At 60.7% G+C, this 25,000-nt stretch overlaps 2 non-coding genes across 2 annotated transcripts; both read left to right on the top strand.

Moving 5' to 3' along the window:
- Nucleotides 1-12,680: 12,680 nt before the first annotated feature.
- LOC131862147 (5S ribosomal RNA) lies at nt 12,681-12,799 on the top strand. Its single transcript, XR_009361173.1, has one exon. It is a non-coding gene; the product is annotated as a 5S ribosomal RNA (ribosomal RNA).
- A 7,817-nt stretch (nt 12,800-20,616) lies between these two features.
- Nucleotides 20,617-20,735, top strand: LOC131862111 (5S ribosomal RNA). The gene has a single exon (XR_009361138.1). It is a non-coding gene; the product is annotated as a 5S ribosomal RNA (ribosomal RNA).
- Nucleotides 20,736-25,000: the final 4,265 nt, after the last annotated feature.

Genomic DNA, 25,000 nt, shown 5'->3' with positions numbered 1-25,000 from the left:
TTGTGCAACCGCCCAAACAACGCCCCCTCTACCCTCTGTCGAAACACTCGGCATTGCTGCTCCCTAAGGTGAGCTTCTCCTCATAGGCAATTCCGCTCTTATCCGGTCACGTTTGTGTGCCCGAATTTCGCAAGGCAACCTCCATGGGACATGGAAAAGACTCGAGAAGAGAGCTCGCTCACGGGAGAGAGAAGCCAAGGAGACCACGAGAGTGCTGAGAGTGGGACAGCGCTGAATAGGCGGGAGAAGCCTGCGCGTATAAACGGAGATATATATCCAATTGCAACGAAGGAACGTGCCAAAGATCGAGAACAATGGCAGAAATGCTAGTAACGTGCACTTCGGGACCAACGCATCACCGGAAGACAACCGCCAAACATCGAAAGAGTCGCGATGCTCCGCAACCTACGTGCAAAGCGGTCGCACACCGGGTAAGGGAGTGAGAGCCCCAAACATAGCTGGGCGAGGCGCTCACTCCGCTCTTTAATATCTCGTTAATACCGCCAAGGAAATGGCACAAGCACACACACACAAGCATCCTCGGAAGAGGACAGTTCGAGTGACAGGTCAAATCCAAGAGTTCCGAAGACTACCTCCAGGAACAATCGGGAACAAGACCGATTACAAGTCGTCGAGTCTGTTACTGGGCGAACACGAGATGCGCACAGGAAATCGATCAGCCCTCACAATGGCCCAAGGCCAGAGATCGGACTGCTACGATTTACCCCAACAATCATCGTGCCACTCTTCGCAGAGAGGTGATAGACGCCAACGAGCCCGCGCATAGCAATCGAGGTGTAAAAAGGGCGTTGAAGGCAGGAAGCCTGGACGAAAGAGGCTACGAGGTCACCTCGAAGCGGTCTAAGAATCGGGCGCACTTGGGGCGACTACCAGTGCCAACCCCTTATCCCGCGGTGCGTCCGACACACAGAAATTTCCAAGGCGGCCAAGGAGCCTCCCCGCATAGCAATCGGGGTGTGAGGTTACGGATGCAACATTGATAGCAATCGAGGTGTGAGGCGAAGGATGCAGAAGTGAGAGCCGAGGGATGTAGCAGAGATAGCAATCGGGGTGTGTGATGCAGAAGAGATAGCAATCGAGGTGTGCGGTGGGAAGGGCCCAGCAGCCAGAATGCATGAAGCGACGGATGAAGCAGTGATGACAACCGGGCTGTGAGGAGAGGAGGGATGCAGCCAAGAAAGCAATCAGGGCTCGAGGCAAGGGATGCATCAAGGATAGCAATCATGTTGTGAGGCGAGATTCCAAAGGCTAAACGTGAGAGGCTGCAGGGTCGACTCAGAGAGGTCTATGCATGTGAGAGGCTGAAAGCAAGGTCGACTCGGAGCGGTCTATGCATCGGGCGCGCTTGGGGCGACTACCAGTGCCAACCCCTTATCCCGCGACGCGTCCGACAAAGAGAACGTTCCAAGGCGGCAGAGGAGGTTACCAGCCGAAGGATGCAGTAGCAATAACAGGTATAGTTCCGCGGCGGCCGAGAAGACTCACCGCATAGGAATCGGGATGCGAGGCGAGGGATGCGGCGGGAAGGCCCCGACGGCTAAACGGAAGAGGCTGCAGGGCCGCCTCGGAATGGTCCAAGCATCGGATGCGATTGGGACGACTACCAGTGCCAACCCCTTATCCCGCGATGCGTCCGATACACAGATAGTTCCAAGGCGGCCGAGGAGCCTCACCGCATATCAATCGGGGTGCGAGGCGAGGGATGGGGCGGGAAGGCCCCAACGGCTAGACGGAAGAGGCTTCAGGGCCACCTCGGAATGGTCCAAGCATCGGACGCGCTTGGGGCGACTGCCAGTGCCAACCCCTTATCCCGCGATGCGTCCGATACACAGATGGTTCCAAGGCGGCCGAGGAGCCTCACCGCATAGCAATCGGGGGTGCGAGGCGAGGGATGGGGCGGGAAGGCCCCAACGGCTAGACGGAAGAGGCTTCAGGGCCGCCTAGGAATGGTCCAAGCATCGGACACGCTTGGGGCGACTACCAGTGACAGCCCCCTATCCCGCGATGCGTCCGATACGAAGATGGTTCCAAGGCGGCCGAGGAGCCTCACCGCATAGCAATCGGGGTGCGAGGTGGGGGATGCGGCGAGATGGCCCCAACGGCTAGACGGAAGAGGCCACAGGGCCGCGTCGGAATAGTCCAAGCATCGGACGCGCTTGGGGCGACTACCAGTGACAACCCCTTATCCCGCGATGCGTCCGATACGAAGATAGTTCCAAGGCGGCCGAGGAGCCTCACCGCATAGCAATCGGGGTGCGAGGTGGGGGATGCGGCGAGATGGCCCCAACGGCTAGACGGAAGAGGCTGCAGGGCCGCCTCGGAATAGTCCAAGCATCGGACGCGCTTGGGGCCACTACCAGTGACAACCCCTTATCCCGCGATGCGTCCGATACGAAGATAGTTCCAAGGCGGCCGAAGAGCCTCACCGCATAGCAATCGGGGTGCGAGGTGGGGGATGCGGCGAGATGGCCCCAACGGCTAGACGGAAGAGGCCACAGGGCCGCCTCGGAATAGTCCAAGCATCGGACGCGCTTGGGGCGACTACCAGTGACAACCCCTTATCCCGCGATGCGTCCGATACGAAGATAGTTCCCAGGCGGCCGAGGAGCCTCACCGCATAGCAATCGGGGTGCGAGGCGAGGGATGCGGCGAGATGGCCCCAAAGGCTAGACGGAAGAGGCTGCAGGGCTGCCTCGGAATAGTCCAAGCATCGGACGCGCTTGGGGCGACTACCACTGCCAACCCCTTATCCCGCGATGCGTCCGATACACAGATAGTTCCGAGGCGGCCGAGGAGGTGGGGGATGCAGCGAGATGGCCCCAACGGCTAGACGGAAGAGGCTGCAGGGCCGCCTCGGAATAGTCCAAGCATCGGACGCGCTTGGGGCGACTACCAGTGACAACCCCTTATCCCGCGATGCGTCCGATACACAGATAGTTCCGAGGCGGCCAAGGAGCCTCACCGCATAGCAATCGTGGTGCGAGGTGGGGGATGCGGCGAGATGGCCCCAACGGCTAGACGGAAGAGGCTGCAGGGCCGCCTCGGAATGGTCCAAGCATCGGATGCGCTTGGGGCGACTACCACTGCCAACCCCTTATCCCGCGATGCGTCCGATACACAGATAGTTCCAAGGCGGCCGAGGAGCCTCACAGCATAGCAATCAGGGTGCGAGGCGAGGGATGCGGCGAGAAAGCCCCAACGGCTAGAGGGAAGAGGCTTCAGGTCCGCCTCGGAATGGTCCAAGCATCGGACGCGCTTGGGGCGACTACCAGTGACAACCCCTTATCCCGCGACGCGTCCGATACACAGATAGTTCCAAGGCGGCCGAGGAGCCTCACCGCATAGCAATCGGGGTGCGAGGCGAGGGATGCGGCGAGAAGGACCCAACGGCTACACGGAAGAGGCTTCGGGGCCGCCTCGGAATGGTCCAAGCATCGGACGCGCTTGGGGCGACTACCAGTGACAACCCCTTATCCCGCGACGCGTCCGATACACAGATAGTTCCAAGGCGGCCGAGGAGCCTCACCGCATAGCAATCGGGGTGCCAGGCGAGGGATGCGGCGAGAAGGACCCAACGGCTAGACGGAAGAGGCTTCGGGGCCGCCTCGGAATGGTCCAAGCATCGGACGCGCTTGGGGCGACTACCAGTGACAACCCCTTATCCCGCGACGCGTCCGATACACAGATAGTTCCAAGGCGGCCGAGGAGCCTCACCGCATAGCAATCGGGGTGCGAGGCGAGGGATGCGGCGAGAAGGACCCAACGGCTAGACGGAAGAGGCTTCGGGTCCGCCTCGGAATGGTCCAAGCATCGGACGCGCTTGGGGCGACTACCAGTGACAACCCCTTATCCCGCGACGCGTCCGATACACAGATAGTTCCAAGGCGGCCGAGGAGCCTCACCGCATAGCAATCGGGGTGCGAGGCGAGGGATGCGGCGAGAAGGACCCAACGGCTAGACGGAAGAGGCTTCGGGTCCGCCTCGGAATGGTCCAAGCATCGGACGCGCTTGGGGCGACTACCAGTGACAACCCCTTATCCCGCGACGCGTCCGATACACAGATAGTTCCAAGGCGGCCGAGGAGCCTCACCGCATAGCAATCGGGGTGCGAGGCGAGGGATGCGGCGAGAAGGACCCAACGGCTAGACGGAAGAGGCTTCGGGTCCGCCTCGGAATGGTCCAAGCATCGGACGCGCTTGGGGCGACTACCAGTGACAACCCCTTATCCCGCGACGCGTCCGATACACAGATAGTTCCGAGGCGGCCGAGGAGCCTCACCGCATAGCAATCGGGGTGCGAGGCGAAGGATGCGGCGAGAAGGACCCAACGGCTAGACGGAAGAGGCTTCGGGTCCGCCTCGGAATGGTCCAAGCATCGGACGCGCTTGGGGCGACTACCAGTGACAACCCCTTATCCCGCGACGCGTCCGATACACAGATAGTTCCAAGGCGGCCGAGGAGCCTCACCGCATAGCAATCGGGGTGCGAGGCGAGGGATGCGGCGAGAAGGACCCAACGGCTAGACGGAAGAGGCTTCAGGGCCGCCTCGGAATGGTCCAAGCATCGAACGCGCTTGGGGCGACTACCAGTGACAACCCCTTATCCCGCGACGCGTCCGATACACAGATAGTTCCGAGGCGGCCGAGGAGCCTCACCGCATAGCAATCGGGGTGCGAGGCGAGGGATGCGGCGAGAAGGACCCAACGGCTAGACGGAAGAGGCTTCAGGGCCGCCTCGGAATGGTCCAAGCATCGGACGCGCTTGGGGCGACTACCAGTGACAACCCCTTATCCCGCGACGCGTCCGATACACAGATAGTTCCGAGGCGGCCGAGGAGCCTCAACGCATAGCAATCGGGGTGCGAGGCGAGGGATGCGGCGAGAAGGACCCAACGGCTAGACGGAAGAGGCTTCAGGGCCGCCTCGGAATGGTCCAAGCATCGGACGCGCTTGGGGCGACTACCAATGACAACCCCTTATCCCGCGACGCGTCCGAGACACAGATAGTTCCGAGGCGGCCGAGGAGCCTCACCGCATAGCAATCGGGGTGCGAGGCGAGGGATGCGGCGAGAAGGACCCAACGGCTAGACGGAAGAGGCTTCAGGGCCGCCTCGGAATGGTCCAAGCATCGGACGCGCTTGGGGCGACTACCAGTGACAACCCCTTATCCCGCGACGCGTCCGATACACAGATAGTTCCGAGGCGGCCGAGGAGCCTCACCGCATAGCAATCGGGGTGCGAGGCGAGGGATGCGGCGAGAAGGACCCAACGGCTAGACGGAAGAGGCTTCAGGGCCGCCTCGGAATGGTCCAAGCATCGGACGCGCTTGGGGCGACTACCGTTGCCAACCCCTTATCCCGCGATGCGTCTGATACACAGATAGTTCCGAGGCGGCCGAGGAGCCTCACCGCATAGCAATCGGGTTGCGAGGCAGATTATTGGGAAGGGAACCCCCTGGGATGCGGCTCAAGCAGTGCCCAAAGGGACTGGAATGCGGAATCACATCGAGAGACCCAAATGCTATACGAGGGCTCAAATCGAATTATCGATTTGGCCACGACATGGACGCATCGGAACGACTACCTTTGCCGAACCACTCGCAATTGCATCCATACCGAAACCAATAGACATTTCCGTTAGAGCCCTCGCATAGCATTCGGGAATCTCGCATGCCCCTCTAAATCGACCAATGCTGGCGCTCAATGAAAATCCGAGCGCTACCACCGTTCGAGCGCCAGCATTGGTCGAGTTAGAGGGGCACGGGGGAGAATGCTCCAGTCAACACCTCCCCTATATAAGTTATTTGTCCGATTCTCGCACAACCGTAGTCTGCCTCGTCGAATCAAACAACGGTCCCAGATTCCGACTTCCGTTCCGTAGAGACCCAAAAGCTAGATGGAGGCTCGCAAGAAAGAGAGTCGGCGCATAGCAATCGGGTTTCTCGAACGTTTAGGGACCGAGCTCACTTGCGGATAGGGCAAAATCCGCCAAGCAACCCAAAAGCTAGACGGGGGCTCGAATCGAATCGCCTAGGCGGCCACAACAACGACGTGTTGGATCGACTACCAGTGCCAAACCATTCAGCAAGACTAGTCTGTGTCGAGGCCGGATAGAGATTCTCAGAGAGCGCCCGCATAGCATTTAGGAGACCTGCCGCGTCCCTCACACTCGACAAATGGTGGTGCACGTTTATAAATCCGAGCGATCCCAACCCTTTCAAGCACCAACATCGGTCGAGATAGAGGGGCACGGAGGGGGCTGCGTGAGACAACACAGTCCCCTATATAAGTTATTTGTCCGATTCTCACACATCCGAAGAATGGTCATCAAATCGGACAACAGCCCAAACTTCCGACTTCCGTCCCAGAAAGCCCAAGAGCTATCTAAAACGTTCATGGCCGGAACTCGATCGCGGCTATACCAGTCCGCCAAGCAACCCAAAAGCTAGACTGGAGCTCTAGTCGAATCACCTCTGTGGCCATTGCAAGGACGTGTTGGAGCGACTACCATTGCCGAACCATTCCGCAGGTCGAGTCCATACCAAGGCCGCATAGAGATTCACGATGAGCTCCTGCATAGCAATCAGGAGACTTGCCGTGTCCATCACAATCGATAAATCCTGGTGCAAGATTTTTGCATCCGAGCGCTCCAACCAGTCGAGCACCAGCATCAATCGACATAAACGGGCACGGGGGGAGGATGCTCGAGAACACTACCTCCCCTATATAAGTTATTTGTCCGATTCTCAAGCAGCCGAAGTCTGGTCATCGAATCGGGTCAAAGACCACAACTTCCGACTTTACCCACAATGCAAGTCATCGAATCGAACATCGGCCCCCGAGTCGGACTCCATGCGTATGTCAGGTCATCGGACCCAAATTCCGCCTTCCTGCGCATGGCGGGCCATCAATATCAACTCGGTCATCGGACCCAAACTCCGCCTTTTTGCGTATGGCACGCCTTCAAATCGGTCATCGGACCCAAATTCCGCCTTCCTGTGCATGGCGGGCCATCAACATCAACTCGGTCATCGGACCCAAATTCCGCCTTTCTGCGCATGGCACGCCATCAACTCGGTCATCGGACCCAAATTCCGCCTTCCTGCGCATGGCAGGTCATCGGACACAAATTCAGACCTCGCCAATATGCCTACGTATCGAATCGGTCATCGGACCCAACTTCCGACTTCATCCATACTGTAGGGTCTTTGAGGTTGGCGCGGTGCGCTCAACCCAGGGAGTCGACCCATCGAAGCATACACCTCCCCTATATAAGCTATTTGTCCGATTCCCACACCTGTGTAGTTTGCACCTCTGACCAGGACATCGACCCCAACTTCCGAACTCGACTGCAACGACGGCACCAGCGCCTTGGTGCGCACCTTGCGACGCACAGTCCCAACATTCGCCTTCCTGCACATGGCAGGTCATCGGACCCAAATTCCGACCTCGCGAGTATGCCTACATATCGAATCGGTCATCGGACCCAACTTCCGACTTCATCCATACCGTAGGGTCTTTGAGGTTGGCGCGGTGCGCTCAACCCGGGGAGTCGACCCAACGAAGCATACACCTCCCCTATATAAGCTATTTGTCCGATTCCCACACCTGTGTAGTTTGCACCTCCGATCAAGACATCGACCCCAACTTCCGAACTCGCCTCCAACGACCGAACCAGCGCCTTGGTGCGCACCTTGCAACGCACAGTGCCAACATTCGCCTTCCTGCACGTGGCAGGTCATCGGACCCAAATTCCGACCTCGCGAGTATGCCTACATATCGAATCGGTCATCGGACCCAACTTCCGACTTCATCCATACCGTAGGGTCTTTGAGGTTGGCGCGGTGCGCTCAACCCGGGGAGTCGACCCAACGAAGCATACACCTCCCCTATATAAGCTATTTGTCCGATTCCCACACCTGTGTAGCTTGCACCTCCGATCAGGACATCGACCCCAACTTCCGAACTCGACTAAAAAGACCGCACCAGCGCCTTGGTGTGCACCTTGCAACGCACAGTGTCAACATTCGCCTTCCTGCACATGGCAGGTCATCGGACCCAAATTCCGACCTCATGAGCATACCTACTAATCGAATCGGTCATCGGACCCAACTTCCGACTTCATCCATACCGTAGGGTCTTTGAGGTTGGCGCGGTGCGCTCAACCTGGGGAGTCGACCCATCGAAGCATACACCTCCCCTATATAAGCTATTTGTCCGATTCCGACACCTGTGTAGTTTGCACCTCCGCTCAGGACATCGACCCCAACTTCCGAACTCGCCTGCAACGACCGAACCAGCGCCTTGGTGCGCACCAAAAGTGCGCACTTTTGGAGGGCACTTTTCTGCGCTCCAAAGGTGCGCACTTTTGGAGGGCACTTTTTGGAGGGCACTTTTCTGCGCTCCAAAGGTGCGCACTTTTGGAGGGCACTTTTTGGAGGGCACTTTTCTGCGCTCCAAAGGTGCGCACTTTTGGAGGGCACTTTTTGGAGGGCACTTTTCTGCGCTCCAAAGGTGCGCACTTTTGGAGGGCACTTTTTGGAGGGCACTTTTCTGCGCTCCAAAGGTGCGCACTTTTGGAGGGCACTTTTTGGAGGGCACTTTTCTGCGCTCCAAAGGTGCGCACTTTTGGAGGGCACTTTTTGGAGGGCACTTTTCTGCGCTCCAAAGGTGCGCACTTTTGGAGGGCACTTTTTGGAGGGCACTTTTCTGCGCTCCAAAGGTGCGCACTTTTGGAGGGCACTTTTTGGAGGGCACTTTTCTGCGCTCCAAAGGTGCGCACTTTTGGAGGGCACTTTTTGGAGGGCACTTTTCTGCGCTCCAAAGGTGCGCACTTTTGGAGGGCACTTTTTGGAGGGCACTTTTCTGCGCTCCAAAGGTGCGCACTTTTGGAGGGCACTTTTGTGCACTCCAAAGGTGCGCACTTTTGGAGGGCACTTTTCCTGTGCTCCAAAGGTGCACACCTAGGTGAGCACCTTCGACCACACCTTGTAGCACACCAAACTCTGACTTTCGACTTCATCCGCAATGCAGGGTCTTTGAGGTTGGCGCAATGCGCACAACCAGGGGAGTCGACCCATCAAACCCAACACCTCCCCTATATAAGCTATTTGTCTGATTCTCATACATGCGTAGCCTGCAGGAGCAATTAGGACATCGACCCCAACTTTCGGCTTCTAAACGAAAACAAGGTCTTTGAGGTTGGTGTAATGCGAACAACTAGGGGAGTCAACCCATCAAACCCAACACCTCCCCTATATAAGCTATTTGTCTGATTCTCATACATGTGTAGTCTACAGGAGCAATTAGGACATCGACCCCAACTTTTGACTTCTTAACGAAAACAAGGTCTTTGAGGTTGACGTAATGCGCACAACCAGGGGAGTCGACCCATCAAACCCAACACCTCCCCTATATAAGCTATTTGTCCGATTCTCATACATGTGTAGCCTGCAGGAGCCATTAGGACATTGACCCCAACTTTTGACTTCTTAACGAAAACAAGGTCTTTGAGGTTGGCGTAATGCGCACAACCAAGGGAGTTGACCCATCAAACCCAACACCTCCCCTATATAAGCTATTTGTCTGATTCTCATACATGTGTAGCCTGCAACAACGATTAGGACATCCACCCCAACTTCTGAATTCGTCTGCGTTGACCGCACCAAAGGTGCACGCCTTGGTGCTCACCAAAATCCGACTTCCGACTTCTTCTGCTATGCGGGGTCTTTGAGGTTGGCGCAGTGCGCACAACCAGGGGAGTCAACCCACCGAATGCAACACCTCCCCTATATAAGCTATTTGTCTGATTCTCATACATGCGTAGACTGCAGCAATGATTAGGACATCCACCCCAACTTTTGACTTCTTAAACAAGACAGGGTCTTTGAAGTTGGTGCAGTGCACACAACCAGGGGAGTCGACCCATCAAACGCAACACCTCCCCTATATAAAGCTATTTGTCCGATTCTCATACGTGTAGTCTGCAGCAGCGATTAGGACATCGACCCCAACTTCCGAATTCGTTTGCATTGACCGCACCAAAGGTGCACGCCTTGGTGTGCACCCTGGAGTGCACTTTGGTGCTCACCTCGGTGCACACTTTGGTGTGCACCTCGGTGTGCACCAAAGGTGCGCACCTTGGAGCGCACCAAAGGTGTACACTTTGGAGCGCACCACATAGGGTCTTTGAGAGGTTGGCGCAGTGCGCACACCAAGGTGGGTGTTGAGGTGCGTGCCGAGGTGGGTGGGTGCTAGGGTGCGCTCCATGGTGGGTGCCAGGGTGGGTGCGTGCTAGGGTGGATTCCAAAGAGGGTCATAGGGTGGGTGCCAAGGTGGGTTGGTGATATAGTGGGTTCAAAGGTGGGTACTAGGGTGGGTTCCAAGGTGGGTCACAAGTTGGGTGCCAGGATGCGTGGGTGTTAGGTTGGGTGCCAAGGTGGGCTCCTGCGTGGGTGGGTGCTAGGGTGGGTTTCAAGGTGGACGCGAGGGCGGGTGCCAAGGTGGGTAACAAGTTGGGTGTTAGGATGGGTGAGTGCTAGAGTGGGTGCCAAGGTGGGTGGGTGCTAAGGTGGATGCCAAGGTGGTTCACAGGGTGGGTGGGTTCTAGGGTGAGTTCCAAGGTGGGTCACAGGTTCAGTGCTAGGGTGGGTGTCAAGGCGGGTGTCGAGGTGCCTGGGTGCTAGGGTGTGGATGCCAATGTGGGTCATAGGGTGGGTACTAGGGTGGGCTGCAATGTGGGTGCCAAGGTGGGTAACATGCTCGGTGGGTTCTAAATTGGGTGCCAGGGTGGGTGTGCACCCACCTTGCCCGAGGTGGGTGCCAAGGTGCCAGTGTGGGTGGGTGCTAAGGTGGATGCCAAGGTGGGTGAGAAGGTGGGTGATAGGTTGAGTGGTAGGATGGGTGGGTGCCAAGATGGGTCACAGGGTGGGTGCAAGGGTGGGTAGGTGCTAGGGTTGGTGTCAGGGTGGGTGGGTGCTAGGTTGGGTTCCAAGGTGGGTGCGAGGGTGAGTGTCAAGGTGGGTCACAGGTTAGGTGCTAGGATGGGTGAGTGCTAGGGTGCAAAGGTGCCAGGGTGGGTGCTAGGATGGGTCGATGCTAGGGTGAGTGGCAAGGTGGGTCCACAAGTGTCAAGGTGGGTGCCGAGGTGGGTGCCAAGTCGGCGACTGCTATGGTGGATGCCAAGGTGGGTCACGGGGTGGGTGCCAAGTTGCTAGGTTGGGTTCCAAGGTGGGTGCCAACGTGGGTGCTAGGGTGCGTGGGTTAAAGGGTGTGTCACAACGTGGGTGCCAGGATGGGTGCGCACCCACACTGGCCAAGACGGGTGCGGGTGCAAGGTTGGGTTCCAAGCCCGGTCACAGGCTGGGTGCTAGGATGGGTGGGTGCCAAGGTGGGCACCAGGGTGGGTGCACCCACCCTGGCCAAGGTGGGTCACGGGGTGGGTCCTAGGGTGGGTAACGGGGTGGGTACTAAGGTGCGTGCCAAGGTGGGTCATAGGGTGGGTGCCAAGGTGGGCACCAGGGTGGGTGTGCACCAACCCTAGCCAGGGTAGGTCACGGGGTGGTTGTCGGGGTGGGCGTCAAGGAGCCAAGGTGGGTGGCAAGTAGCCAAGTTGCGTGCCAAGGTGGGTGTCGGGGTGGGTGCCAAGGATCCAAGGTGGGTGCCAAGGAACCAAGGTGGGTGTCTGGGTGGGTGCCGAGGTGGGAGCCAGGGTGGGTCCCAAGGTGAGTGCAAAGGTGGGTGCCAGGGTCAAGGTGAGTGCCAATGTGGGTTCCAAGGTGCCAGGGTCAGGGTGAGTGCCAATGTGGGTTCAAAGGTGCTAAGTTGGGTGCGAGGTTGGGTGCGAGGGTGGGTGGGTGCCAAGGTGTGCTAGGTGGAAGCCCGGGTGGGTCGGCATCCCATGGGTGTCGAGTTGGGTGCCTGATGGGTGCTTCTTGTCAAGTTTTAGTCGTCGGGACTCATTTCGAGCCTTAGAGGTCGTTTCTTGTCCGGTTGCCCTGTCTTCGACCTGGGAACCCAATTTTGGTCCTCGGGTCCCATTTTTTTTTGTCTCGCATCCCACTTTTGGCCTGTGGCCTTTTCGGGGTCGATTCTCGTTTTGGGCATCAGAGCATGTTTCTTCTCCTAAAACCCAATATTTGTTTATTAAGTCTCGGAACACATTTTTGTTCTCGTGGACCCATCATGGGTCTTGGAACGCATTTGTGGTCCTTGGGTCCCATTTTGCATCCCGAAACTTGTGTTTTGGTGCTTGATCCCTATTTTGGGTGCCCACCTTGCACCAAGTGCGCACCCGGGGCAAACCGAGCGCCTTGGTGCACCGGGGCAAGATCGAGCGTGCACCCGAGGCGCCCCGAACATGCACCAAGGTGCACTCGGCCCACATGTGAGCGCAGGTCGTTGCGCCCGAGGTGGTGTGTGGGCACCGCGTTGCAGACGGGACACTGCACGCACACGACGCCCCCTCCAGGTGCACGCACGTAGGCCGGGCCGGGTGCACACCCGACGCCCTAGCAAGGTGCGCGCACCCGGGCAGGGCTCACACTTGGCGAACGGGGCGCACTTCGCGAGGGAGGGTGTGCACCTCGACGGGGGTGGGTGGCCGGGGTGGATTCGCACGTGGGTCGCGGTTTGCTAAGTACACACTGCGACAAGCTCATAACGGGTGCGATCATACCAGCATTAGTGCACCGGATCCCATCAGAACTCCGCAGTTAAGCGCGCTTGGGCCGGAGTAGTACTGGGATGGGTGACCTCCCGGGAAGTCCCGGTGTTGCACCCTTTTTTAGTTTTTCGCCGGGCGTCGCAATGCTATTTGAATAAACCTTTTGCCCGTTTGCGTTCTCGTCGGGGCCGGGCCGGGCCGGGGTGCGCTGCCCGCACTACCGCGCGCGCGGGGGGCGACACCGAGCGCGCACCCGAGGCACCCCGAGCACACAGGCCACGGTGCAACCCGGGCGTTGTGCGCGCACCCCGGTGCGCCCGAGGTGCTGCGCGCGCACCCAGGTGAAATCGGTGTGCACCTCGGCCAGTGCGCGCTCGGTCGAGTCGCGCACGTTGGCCAAGGTGCACGGTGATGTTTCTTACTCTAAGGTTCCGCACCAGACGCCCGGGACAGGTGAGCGAAGCTGGGCGGGGCCGGGTGCGCGGCCGGGGCAGGTGCACGCAGCTGGAGAGAGCTTTGGAGCACACTTCGGAGCGCACCAATGATGCGCTCCATTCAAAAGTTTCCTGAAAAGGCAAAAAAAGTTGAGATTATAGAATTTCCCACTTGAGAGATTGTAAAAAAAAAAAATTTAAAATGAAGGAAACGCGGGTGCCAAGGTGTGCGCAGCCCAGCCAAGGTGTGCGCACCAAGGCGCCCACCCTGGCGAAGGTGCACGCAAGGTGCGCACCCGAGGCAAACCGGACAATTAACCCAACTTTCGACTTCGCGCGCACCTTGGAGCGCACTTCGGAGCGCTCCTTGGTGCGCACCAATCTTGGGCACCTCGGAGTGCACCATGGCGCCCACCAAGGTGCGCACCCGGGGCAAACCGAGCTCCGACTTCGTGCGCACCTTGGAGCGCACGAAAGGTGCGCACCATGGCGCCCACCAAGGTGCGCAGCCCAGCCAAGGCGTGCGCATCAAGGTGCGCACCCTGGCGAAGGTGCGCACCCGGGGCAAACCGAGCTCCGACTTCGTGCGCACCTTGGAGCGCACAAAAGGTGCGCAACCCAGCCAAGGTGTGCGCACCCCGGTCAAACCGAGCTCCGAATCGTGCGCACCAGAGGTGCACGCCATCGTGCGCACCTTGGAGCACACTTCGGAGCCCTCCTTGGTGCGCGCCGATGTTGCGCACCTCGGAGCGCACCCGGGGAAAACAATGCAATTAACCCGACTTTCGACTTCGTGGGCACCTCGGAGCGCTCTCGGGTTCGCACCTCGGAGCACACCGAGGTGCGCACCTTTGATGCGCTGCCTTCACCAATTTCCAGAAAAGGCAAGAAAACATTGAGAAGGTGTGCGCACCGAGGTGCCCACCCTGGCGAAGGTGCACGCGAGGTGCGCACCCGGGGCAAACCGGGCTCCGACTTCGTGCACGCCGCACCTTGGAGCACACTTCGGAGCGCTCCTTGGTGCGCACCAGGGCGCGCAACCCAGCCGAGGTGCCCACCCCGGCGAAGGTGCACGCGAGGTGCGCACCCGGGGCAAACCGGGCTCCGACTTCGTGCACGCCATGGTGCCCACCGCGGCGAAGGTGCACGCGAGGTGCGCACCCGGGGCAAACCGGGCTCCGACTTCGTGCACGCCGCACCTTGGAGCACACTTCGGAGCGCTCCTTGGTGCGCACCATGGTGCCCACCAGGGCGCGCAACCCCGCCGAAGGTGCACGCGAGGTGCGCACCCGGGGCAAACCGGGCTCCGACTTCGTGCACGCCGCACCTTGGAGCACACTTCGGAGCGCTCCTTGGTGCGCACCATGGTGCCCACCAGGGCGCGCAACCCCGCCGAAGGTGCACGCGAGGTGCGCACCCGGGGCAAACCGGGCTCCGACTTCGTGCACGCCATGGTGCGCACCGCGGCGAAGGTGCGCACCCGGGGCAAACCGGGCTCCGACTTCGTGCACGCCGCACCTTGGAGCACACTTCGGAGCGCTCCTTGGTGCGCACCAGGGCGCGCAACCCAGCCGAGGTGCCCACCCCGGCGAAGGTGCACGCGAGGTGCGTACCCGGGGCAAACCGGGCTCCGACTTCGTGCACGCCGCACCTTGGAGCACACTTCGGAGCGCTCCTTGGTGCGCACCATGGTGCCCACCAGGCCGCGCAACCCAGCCAAGGTGTGCGCACCAAGGTGCACGCGAGGTGCGCACCCGGGGCAAACCGGGGTCCGACTTCGTGCACGCCGCACCTTGGAGCACACATCGGGGCGCTCCCGGGTTCGCACCGGCGTTGCGCACCGTGGTGGGCACCTCGGAGCACACCAAGGTGGGCAGCGAGGTGCGCACCTTTGATGCGATGCCTTCACTAATTTCCATAAAAGGCAAAAAAAAAACGAGATTTTAAAATTTCCGTTTTGAAAGATAGTGAGAAAAAGGGAATGCTGGTGCCATCTTGAGCCCGCCCTGGTGCGCAGCCCAGCCAAGGTGTGCGCACCAAGGTGCCCACCCTGGCGAAGGTGCGCGCCCGGGCAATTAATCCAACTTCCAACTTCGCGCGCGCCAGGGTGGGAGCGCACCCAACAACCGGGCCTGGGAAGAGCCAATGCGAGAAACCCCACCAAACGCTCTGACAAAAAAAGAGGGGGCGCTCCAGTAACCCCGCTTCGGAGCGCACCCTGGGCAAACCCAGCCAAGGTGCCCACCCCGGCCAAGGTGCAGGCGAGGTGCGCACCCGGGGCAAACCGGGCTCCGACAACGTGCACGCCGCACCTTGGAGCACACTTCGTAGCGCTCCCGGGTGCGCACCTCAGAGCACACCAAGGTGGGCAGCGAGGGCGCACCTTTGATGCGCTGCCTTCACTAATTTCCAGAAAAGGCAAAAAAAAAAGGAGATTTTAAAATTTCCGTTTTGAAAGATAGTGAAAAAAACGGAACGCGCGTGCCATCTTGAGCCCGCCCTGGTGCGCAGCCCAGGTAAGGTGCCCACCCTGGCAAAGGTGCGCACCCGGGCAATTAACCCTACTTCCGACTTCGTGCGCGCCAGGGTGGCAACCGGGCCTCGGAAGAGCCAATGCGAGAAACCCCACCAAACGCTCCGACAAAAAAAGAGGCGGCGCTCCAATAACCCCGCTTCGGAGCGCAGCCGGGGCAAACCCAGCCAAGGTGCCCACCCCGACGAAGGTGCACGCGAGGTGCGCACCCGGGGCAAACCGGGCTCCGACAACGTGCACGCAGCACCTTGGAGCACACTTCGAAGCACTCCCGGGTGCCCACCGGCGTTGCGCACCGTGGTGGGCAGCGAGGTGCGCACCTTTGATGCGCTGCCTTCACTAATTTCCAGAAAAAGGCAAAAAAAAATGAGATTTTAAAATTTCCGTTTTGAAAGATAGTGAAAAAAAAGGAACGCGGGTGCCATCTTGAGCCCGCCCTGGTGCGCAGCCCAGGCAAGGCATGCGCACCAAGGTGCCCACCCGAGGTGCACACCCGGGGCAAACCGGGCTCCGACTTCGTGCAGGCCGCACCTTGGAGCACACTTCGGAGCGCTCCTTGGTGCGCACCATGGTGCCCACCAGGGCGCGCAACCCAGCCAAGGTCTGCACACCAAGGTGCCCACCCCGGCGAAGGTGCACGCGAGGTGCGCACCCGGGGCAAACCGGGCTCCGACTTCGTGCACGCCATGGTGCCCACCGCGGCGAAGGTGCACGCGAGGTGCGCACCCGGGGCAAACCGGGCTCCGACTTCGTGCACGCCGCACCTTGGAGCACACTTCGGAGCGCTCCTTGGTGCGCACCATGGTGCCCACCAGGGCGCGCAACCCAGCCAAGGTGTGCGCACCAAGGTGCACGCGAGGTGCGCACCCGGGGCAAACCGGGGTCCGACTTCGTGCACGCCGCACCTTGGAGCACACATCGGAGCGCTCCCAGGTTCGCACCAGCGTTGCGCACCTTTGATGCGCTGCCTTCACTAATTTCCAGAAAAGGCAAAAAAAAACGAGATTTTAAAATTTCCGTTCTGAAAGATAGTGAAAAAAACGGAACGCGGGTGCCATCTTGAGCCCTTCCTGGTGCGCAGCCCAGGCAAGTTGTGCGCACCAAGGTGCCCACCCTGGCGGAGGTGCGCGCCCGGGGCAATCCGGGCTCCGACTTCGTGCACTGCATGGTGCCCACCAAGGCGCGCAACCCAGCCAAGGTGCCCACCGCAGCGAAGGTGCACGCGAGGTGCGCACCCGAGGTGCACACCCGGGGCAAACCGGGCTCCGACTTCGTGCACGCCGCACCTTGGAGCACACTTCAGAGCGCTCCTTGGTGCGCACCAGGGCGCGCAACCCAGCCGAGGTGCCCACCCCGGCGAAGGTGCACGCGAGGTGCGCACCCGGGGCAAACCGGGCTCCGACTTCGTGCACGCCATGGTGCCCACCGCGGCGAAGGTGCGCACCCGGGGCAAACCGGGCTCCGACTTCGTGCACGCCGCACCTTGGAGCACACTTCGGAGCGCTCCTTGGTGCGCACCATGGTGCCCACCAGGCCGCGCAACCCAGCCAAGGTGTGCGCACCAAGGTGCACGCGAGGTGCGCACCCGGGGCAAACCGGGGTCCGACTTCGTGCACGCCGCACCTTGGAGCACACATCGGGGCGCTCCCGGGTTCGCACCGGCGTTGCGCACCGTGGTGGGCACCTCGGAGCACACCAAGGTGGGCAGCGAGGTGCGCACCTTTGATGCGATGCCTTCACTAATTTCCATAAAAGGCAAAAAAAAAACGAGATTTTAAAATTTCCGTTTTGAAAGATAGTGAGAAAAAGGGAATGCTGGTGCCATCTTGAGCCCGCCCTGGTGCGCAGCCCAGCCAAGGTTTGCGCACCAAGGTGCCCACCCTGGCGAAGGTGCGCGCCCGGGCAATTAACCCAACTTCCAACTTCGCGCGCGCCAGGGTGGGAGCGCACCCAACAACCGGGCCTGGGAAGAGCCAATGCGAGAAACCCCACCAAACTCTCTGACAAAAAAAGAGGGGGCGCTCCAGTAACCCCGCTTCGGAGCGCACCCTGGGCAAACCCAGCCAAGGTGCCCACCCCGGCCAAGGTGCAGGCGAGGTGCGCACCCGGGGCAAACCGGGCTCCGACAACGTGCACGCCGCACCTTGGAGCACACTTCGTAGCGCTCCCGGGTGCGCACCTCAGAGCACACCAAGGTGGGCAGCGAGGTGCGCACCTTTGATGCGCTGCCTTCACTAATTTCCAGAAAAGGCAAAAAAAAAAGGAGATTTTAAAATTTCCGTTTTGAAAGATAGTGAAAAAAACGGAACGCGCGTGCCATCTTGAGCCCGCCCTGGTGCGCAGCCCAGGTAAGGTGCCACCCTGGCAAAGGTGCGCACCCGGGCAATTAACCCTACTTCCGACTTCGTGCGCGCCAGGGTGGCAACCGGGCCTCGGAAGAGCCAATGCGAGAAACCCCACCAAACGCTCCGACAAAAAAAGAGGCGGCGCTCCAATAACCCCGCTTCGGAGCGCAGCCGGGGCAAACCAAGCCAAGGTGCCCACCCCGACGAAGGTGCACGCGAGGTGCGCACCCGGGGCAAACCGGGCTCCGACAACGTGCACGCAGCACCTTGGAGCACACTTCGAAGCACTCCCGGGTGCCCACCGGCGTTGCGCACCGTGGTGGGCAGCGAGGTGCGCACCTTTGATGCGCTGCCTTCACTAATTTCCAGAAAAAGGCAAAAAAAAATGAGATTTTAAAATTTCCGTTTTGAAAGATAGTGAAAAAAAAGGAACGCGGGTGCCATCTTGAGCCCGCCCTGGTGCGCAGCCCAGGCAAGGCATGCGCACCAAGGTGCCCACCCGAGGTGCACACCCGGGGCAAACCGGGCTCCGACTTCGTGCAGGCCGCACCTTGGAGCACACTTCGGAGCGCTCCTTGGTGCGCACCATGGTGCCCACCAGGGCGCACCCGAGGCAAACCGGGCTCCGACTTCGTGCACGCCGCACCTTGGAGCACACATCGGAGCGCTCCCAGGTTCGCACCAGCGTTGCGCACCTTTGATGCGCTGCCTTCACTAATTTCCAGAAAAGGCAAAAAAAAACGATATTTTAAAATTTCCGTTCTGAAAGATAGTGAAAAAAACGGAACGCGGGTGCCATCTTGAGCCCTTCCTGATGCGCAGCCCAGGCAAGTTGTGCGCACCAAGGTGCCCACCCTGGCGGAGGTGCGCGCCCGGGGCAAACCGGGCTCCGACTTCGTGCACTGCATGGTGCCCACCAAGGCGCGCAACCCAGCCAAGGTGCCCACCGCAGCGAAGGTGCACGCGAGGTGCGCACCCGAGGTGCACACCCGGGGCAAACCGGGCTCCGACTTCGTGCACGCCGCACCTTGGAGCACACTTCAGAGCGCTCCTTGGTACGCACCAGGGCGCGCAACCCAGCCAAGGTGCTCACCCCGGCGAAGGTGCACGCGAGGTGCGCACCCGGGGCAAACCGGGCTCGGACTTCGTGCACGCCGCACCTTGGAGCACACATCGGAGCGCTCCCGGGTTCGCACCAGCATTGCGCACCTTTGATGCGCTGCCTTCACTAATTTCCAGAAAAGGCAAAAAAAAGAAAAAAATGAGATTTTAAAATTTCCGTTTTGAAAGATAGTGAAAAAAACGGAACGCGGGTGCCATCTTGAGCCCGCCCTGGTGTGTAGCCCAGGCAAGTTGTGCGCACCAAGGCACCCACCCTGGCCAAGGTGGGTCACGGGGTGGGTCCTAGGGTGGGTAACGGTGTGGGTACTAAGGTGCGTGCCAAGGTGGGTCATAGGGTGGGTGCCAAGGTGGGCACCAGGGTGGGTGTGCACCAACCCTAGCCAGGGTAGGTCACGGGGTGGTTGTCGGGGTGGGCGTCAAGGAGCCAAGGTGGGTGGCAAGTAGCCAAGTTGCGTGCCAAGGTGGGTGTCGGGGTGGGTGCCAAGGATCCAAGGTGGGTGCCAAGGAACCAAGGTGGGTGTCTGGGTGGGTGCCGAGGTGGGAGCCAGGGTGGGTCCCAAGGTGAGTGCAAAGGTGGGTGCCAGGGTCAAGGTGAGTGCCAATGTGGGTTCCAAGGTGCCAGGGTCAGGGTGAGTGCCAATGTGGGTTCAAAGGTGCTAAGTTGGGTGCGAGGTTGGGTGCGAGGGTGGGTGGGTGCCAAGGTGTGCTAGGTGGAAGCCCGGGTGGGTCGGCATCCCATGGGTGTCGAGTTGGGTGCCTGATGGGTGCTTCTTGTCAAGTTTTAGTCGTCGGGACTCATTTCGAGCCTTAGAGGTCGTTTCTTGTCCGGTTGCCCTGTCTTCGACCTGGGAACCCAATTTTGGTCCTCGGGTCCCATTTTTTTTTGTCTCGCATCCCACTTTTGGCCTGTGGCCTTTTCGGGGTCGATTCTCGTTTTGGGCATCAGAGCATGTTTCTTCTCCTAAAACCCAATATTTGTTTATTAAGTCTCGGAACACATTTTTGTTCTCGTGGACCCATCATGGGTCTTGGAACGCATTTGTGGTCCTTGGGTCCCATTTTGCATCCCGAAACTTGTGTTTTGGTGCTTGATCCCTATTTTGGGTGCCCACCTTGCACCAAGTGCGCACCCGGGGCAAACCGAGCGCCTTGGTGCACCGGGGCAAGATCGAGCGTGCACCCGAGGCGCCCCGAACATGCACCAAGGTGCACTCGGCCCACATGTGAGCGCAGGTCGTTGCGCCCGAGGTGGTGTGTGGGCACCGCGTTGCAGACGGGACACTGCACGCACACGACGCCCCCTACAGGTGCACGCACGTAGGCCGGGCCGGGTGCACACCCGACGCCCTAGCAAGGTGCGCGCACCCGGGCAGGGCTCACACTTGGCGAACGGGGCGCACTTCGCGAGGGAGGGTGTGCACCTCGACGGGGGTGGGTGGCCGGGGTGGATTCGCACGTGGGTCGCGGTTTGCTAAGTACACACTGCGACAAGCTCATAACGGGTGCGATCATACCAGCGTTAGTGCACCGGATCCCATCAGAACTCCGCAGTTAAGCGCGCTTGGGCCGGAGTAGTACTGGGATGGGTGACCTCCCGGGAAGTCCCGGTGTTGCACCCTTTTTTAGTTTTTCGCCGGGCATCGCAATGCTATTTGAATAAACCTTTTGCCCGTTTGCGTTCTCGTCGGGGCCGGGCCGGGCCGGGGTGCGCTGCCCGCACTACCGCGCGCGCGGGGGCGACACCGAGCGCGCACCCGAGGCGCCCCGAGCACACAGGCCACGGTGCAACCCGGGCGTTGTGCGCGCACCCCGGTGCGCCCGAGGTGCTGCGCGCGCACCCAGGTGAAATCGGTGTGCACCTCGGCCAGTGCGCGCTCGGTCGAGTCGCGCACGTTGGCCAAGGTGCACGGTGATGTTTCTTACTCTAAGGTTCCGCACCAGACGCCCGGGACAGGTGAGCGAAGCTGGGCGGGGCCGGGTGCGCGGCCGGGGCAGGTGCACGCAGCTGGAGAGAGCTTTGGAGCACACTTCGGAGCGCACCAATGATGCGCTCCATTCAAAAGTTTCCTGAAAAGGCAAAAAAAGTTGAGATTATAGAATTTCCCACTTGAGAGATTGTAAAAAAAAAAAATTTAAAATGAAGGAAACGCGGGTGCCAAGGTGTGCGCAGCCCAGCCAAGGTGTGCGCACCAAGGCGCCCACCCTGGCGAAGGTGCACGCAAGGTGCGCACCCGAGGCAAACCGGACAATTAACCCAACTTTCGACTTCGCGCGCACCTTGGAGCGCACTTCGGAGCGCTCCTTGGTGCGCACCAATCTTGGGCACCTCGGAGTGCACCATGGCGCCCACCAAGGTGCGCACCCGGGGCAAACCGAGCTCCGACTTCGTGCGCACCTTGGAGCGCACGAAAGGTGCGCACCATGGCGCCCACCAAGGTGCGCAGCCCAGCCAAGGCGTGCGCATCAAGGTGCGCACCCTGGCGAAGGTGCGCACCCGGGGCAAACCGAGCTCCGACTTCGTGCGCACCTTGGAGCGCACAAAAGGTGCGCAACCCAGCCAAGGTGTGCGCACCCCGGTCAAACCGAGCTCCGAATCGTGCGCACCAGAGGTGCACGCCATCGTGCGCACCTTGGAGCACACTTCGGAGCCCTCCTTGGTGCGCGCCGATGTTGCGCACCTCGGAGCGCACCCGGGGAAAACAATGCAATTAACCCGACTTTCGACTTCGTGGGCACCTCGGAGCGCTCTCGGGTTCGCACCTCGGAGCACACCGAGGTGCGCACCTTTGATGCGCTGCCTTCACCAATTTCCAGAAAAGGCAAGAAAACATTGAGAAGGTGTGCGCACCGAGGTGCCCACCCTGGCGAAGGTGCACGCGAGGTGCGCACCCGGGGCAAACCGGGCTCCGACTTCGTGCACGCCGCACCTTGGAGCACACTTCGGAGCGCTCCTTGGTGCGCACCAGGGCGCGCAACCCAGCCGAGGTGCCCACCCCGGCGAAGGTGCACGCGAGGTGCGCACCCGGGGCAAACCGGGCTCCGACTTCGTGCACGCCATGGTGCCCACCGCGGCGAAGGTGCACGCGAGGTGCGCACCCGGGGCAAACCGGGCTCCGACTTCGTGCACGCCGCACCTTGGAGCACACTTCGGAGCGCTCCTTGGTGCGCACCATGGTGCCCACCAGGGCGCGCAACCCCGCCGAAGGTGCACGCGAGGTGCGCACCCGGGGCAAACCGGGCTCCGACTTCGTGCACGCCGCACCTTGGAGCACACTTCGGAGCGCTCCTTGGTGCGCACCATGGTGCCCACCAGGGCGCGCAACCCCGCCGAAGGTGCACGCGAGGTGCGCACCCGGGGCAAACCGGGCTCCGACTTCGTGCACGCCGCACCTTGGAGCACACTTCGGAGCGCTCCTTGGTGCGCACCAGGGCGCGCAACCCAGCCGAGGTGCCCACCCCGGCGAAGGTGCACGCGAGGTGCGTACCCGGGGCAAACCGGGCTCCGACTTCGTGCACGCCGCACCTTGGAGCACACTTCGGAGCGCTCCTTGGTGCGCACCATGGTGCCCACCAGGCCGCGCAACCCAGCCAAGGTGTGCGCACCAAGGTGCACGCGAGGTGCGCACCCGGGGCAAACCGGGGTCCGACTTCGTGCACGCCGCACCTTGGAGCACACATCGGCGCGCTCCCGGGTTCGCACCGGCGTTGCGCACCGTGGTGGGCACCTCGGAGCACACCAAGGTGGGCAGCGAGGTGCGCACCTTTGATGCGATGCCTTCACTAATTTCCATAAAAGGCAAAAAAAAAACGAGATTTTAAAATTTCCGTTTTGAAAGATAGTGAGAAAAAGGGAATGCTGGTGCCATCTTGAGCCCGCCCTGGTGCGCAGCCCAGCCAAGGTGTGCGCACCAAGGTGCCCACCCTGGCGAAGGTGCGCGCCCGGGCAATTAACCCAACTTCCAACTTCGCGCGCGCCAGGGTGGGAGCGCACCCAACAACCGGGCCTGGGAAGAGCCAATGCGAGAAACCCCACCAAACGCTCTGACAAAAAAAGAGGGGGCGCTCCAGTAACCCCGCTTCGGAGCGCACCCTGGGCAAACCCAGCCAAGGTGCCCACCCCGGCCAAGGTGCAGGCGAGGTGCGCACCCGGGGCAAACCGGGCTCCGACAACGTGCACGCCGCACCTTGGAGCACACTTCGTAGCGCTCCCGGGTGCGCACCTCAGAGCACACCAAGGTGGGCAGCGAGGTGCGCACCTTTGATGCGCTGCCTTCACTAATTTCCAGAAAAGGCAAAAAAAAAAGGAGATTTTAAAATTTCCGTTTTGAAAGATAGTGAAAAAAACGGAACGCGCGTGCCATCTTGAGCCCGCCCTGGTGCGCAGCCCAGGTAAGGTGCCCACCCTGGCAAAGGTGCGCACCCGGGCAATTAACCCTACTTCCGACTTCGTGCGCGCCAGGGTGGCAACCGGGCCTCGGAAGAGCCAATGCGAGAAACCCCACCAAACGCTCCGACAAAAAAAGAGGCGGCGCTCCAATAACCCCGCTTCGGAGCGCAGCCGGGGCAAACCCAGCCAAGGTGCCCACCCCGACGAAGGTGCACGCGAGGTGCGCACCCGGGGCAAACCGGGCTCCGACAACGTGCACGCAGCACCTTGGAGCACACTTCGAAGCACTCCCGGGTGCCCACCGGCGTTGCGCACCGTGGTGGGCAGCGAGGTGCGCACCTTTGATGCGCTGCCTTCACTAATTTCCAGAAAAAGGCAAAAAAAAATGAGATTTTAAAATTTCCGTTTTGAAAGATAGTGAAAAAAAAGGAACGCGGGTGCCATCTTGAGCCCGCCCTGGTGCGCAGCCCAGGCAAGGCATGCGCACCAAGGTGCCCACCCGAGGTGCACACCCGGGGCAAACCGGGCTCCGACTTCGTGCAGGCCGCACCTTGGAGCACACTTCGGAGCGCTCCTTGGTGCGCACCATGGTGCCCACCAGGGCGCGCAACCCAGCCAAGGTCTGCACACCAAGGTGCCCACCCCGGCGAAGGTGCACGCGAGGTGCGCACCCGGGGCAAACCGGGCTCCGACTTCGTGCACGCCATGGTGCCCACCGCGGCGAAGGTGCACGCGAGGTGCGCACCCGGGGCAAACCGGGCTCCGACTTCGTGCACGCCGCACCTTGGAGCACACTTCGGAGCGCTCCTTGGTGCGCACCATGGTGCCCACCAGGGCGCGCAACCCAGCCAAGGTGTGCGCACCAAGGTGCACGCGAGGTGCGCACCCGGGGCAAACCGGGGTCCGACTTCGTGCACGCCGCACCTTGGAGCACACATCGGAGCGCTCCCAGGTTCGCACCAGCGTTGCGCACCTTTGATGCGCTGCCTTCACTAATTTCCAGAAAAGGCAAAAAAAAACGAGATTTTAAAATTTCCGTTCTGAAAGATAGTGAAAAAAACGGAACGCGGGTGCCATCTTGAGCCCTTCCTGGTGCGCAGCCCAGGCAAGTTGTGCGCACCAAGGTGCCCACCCTGGCGGAGGTGCGCGCCCGGGGCAATCCGGGCTCCGACTTCGTGCACTGCATGGTGCCCACCAAGGCGCGCAACCCAGCCAAGGTGCCCACCGCAGCGAAGGTGCACGCGAGGTGCGCACCCGAGGTGCACACCCGGGGCAAACCGGGCTCCGACTTCGTGCACGCCGCACCTTGGAGCACACTTCAGAGCGCTCCTTGGTGCGCACCAGGGCGCGCAACCCAACCAAGGTCTGCACACCAAGGTGCTCACCCCGGCGAAGGTGCACGCGAGGTGCGCACCCGGGGCAAACCGGGCTCGGACTTCGTGCACGCCGCACCTTGGAGCACACATCGGAGCGCTCCCGGGTTCGCACCAGCATTGC

Source organism: Cryptomeria japonica, unplaced genomic scaffold (genome assembly GCF_030272615.1).
Source record: "Cryptomeria japonica unplaced genomic scaffold, Sugi_1.0 HiC_scaffold_35, whole genome shotgun sequence".
Classification (NCBI taxonomy): Eukaryota; Viridiplantae; Streptophyta; class Pinopsida; order Cupressales; family Cupressaceae; genus Cryptomeria; species Cryptomeria japonica.
Note: the sequence above shows the minus strand (reverse complement) of the source record. Positions and strands in the feature narration are given on the sequence as shown.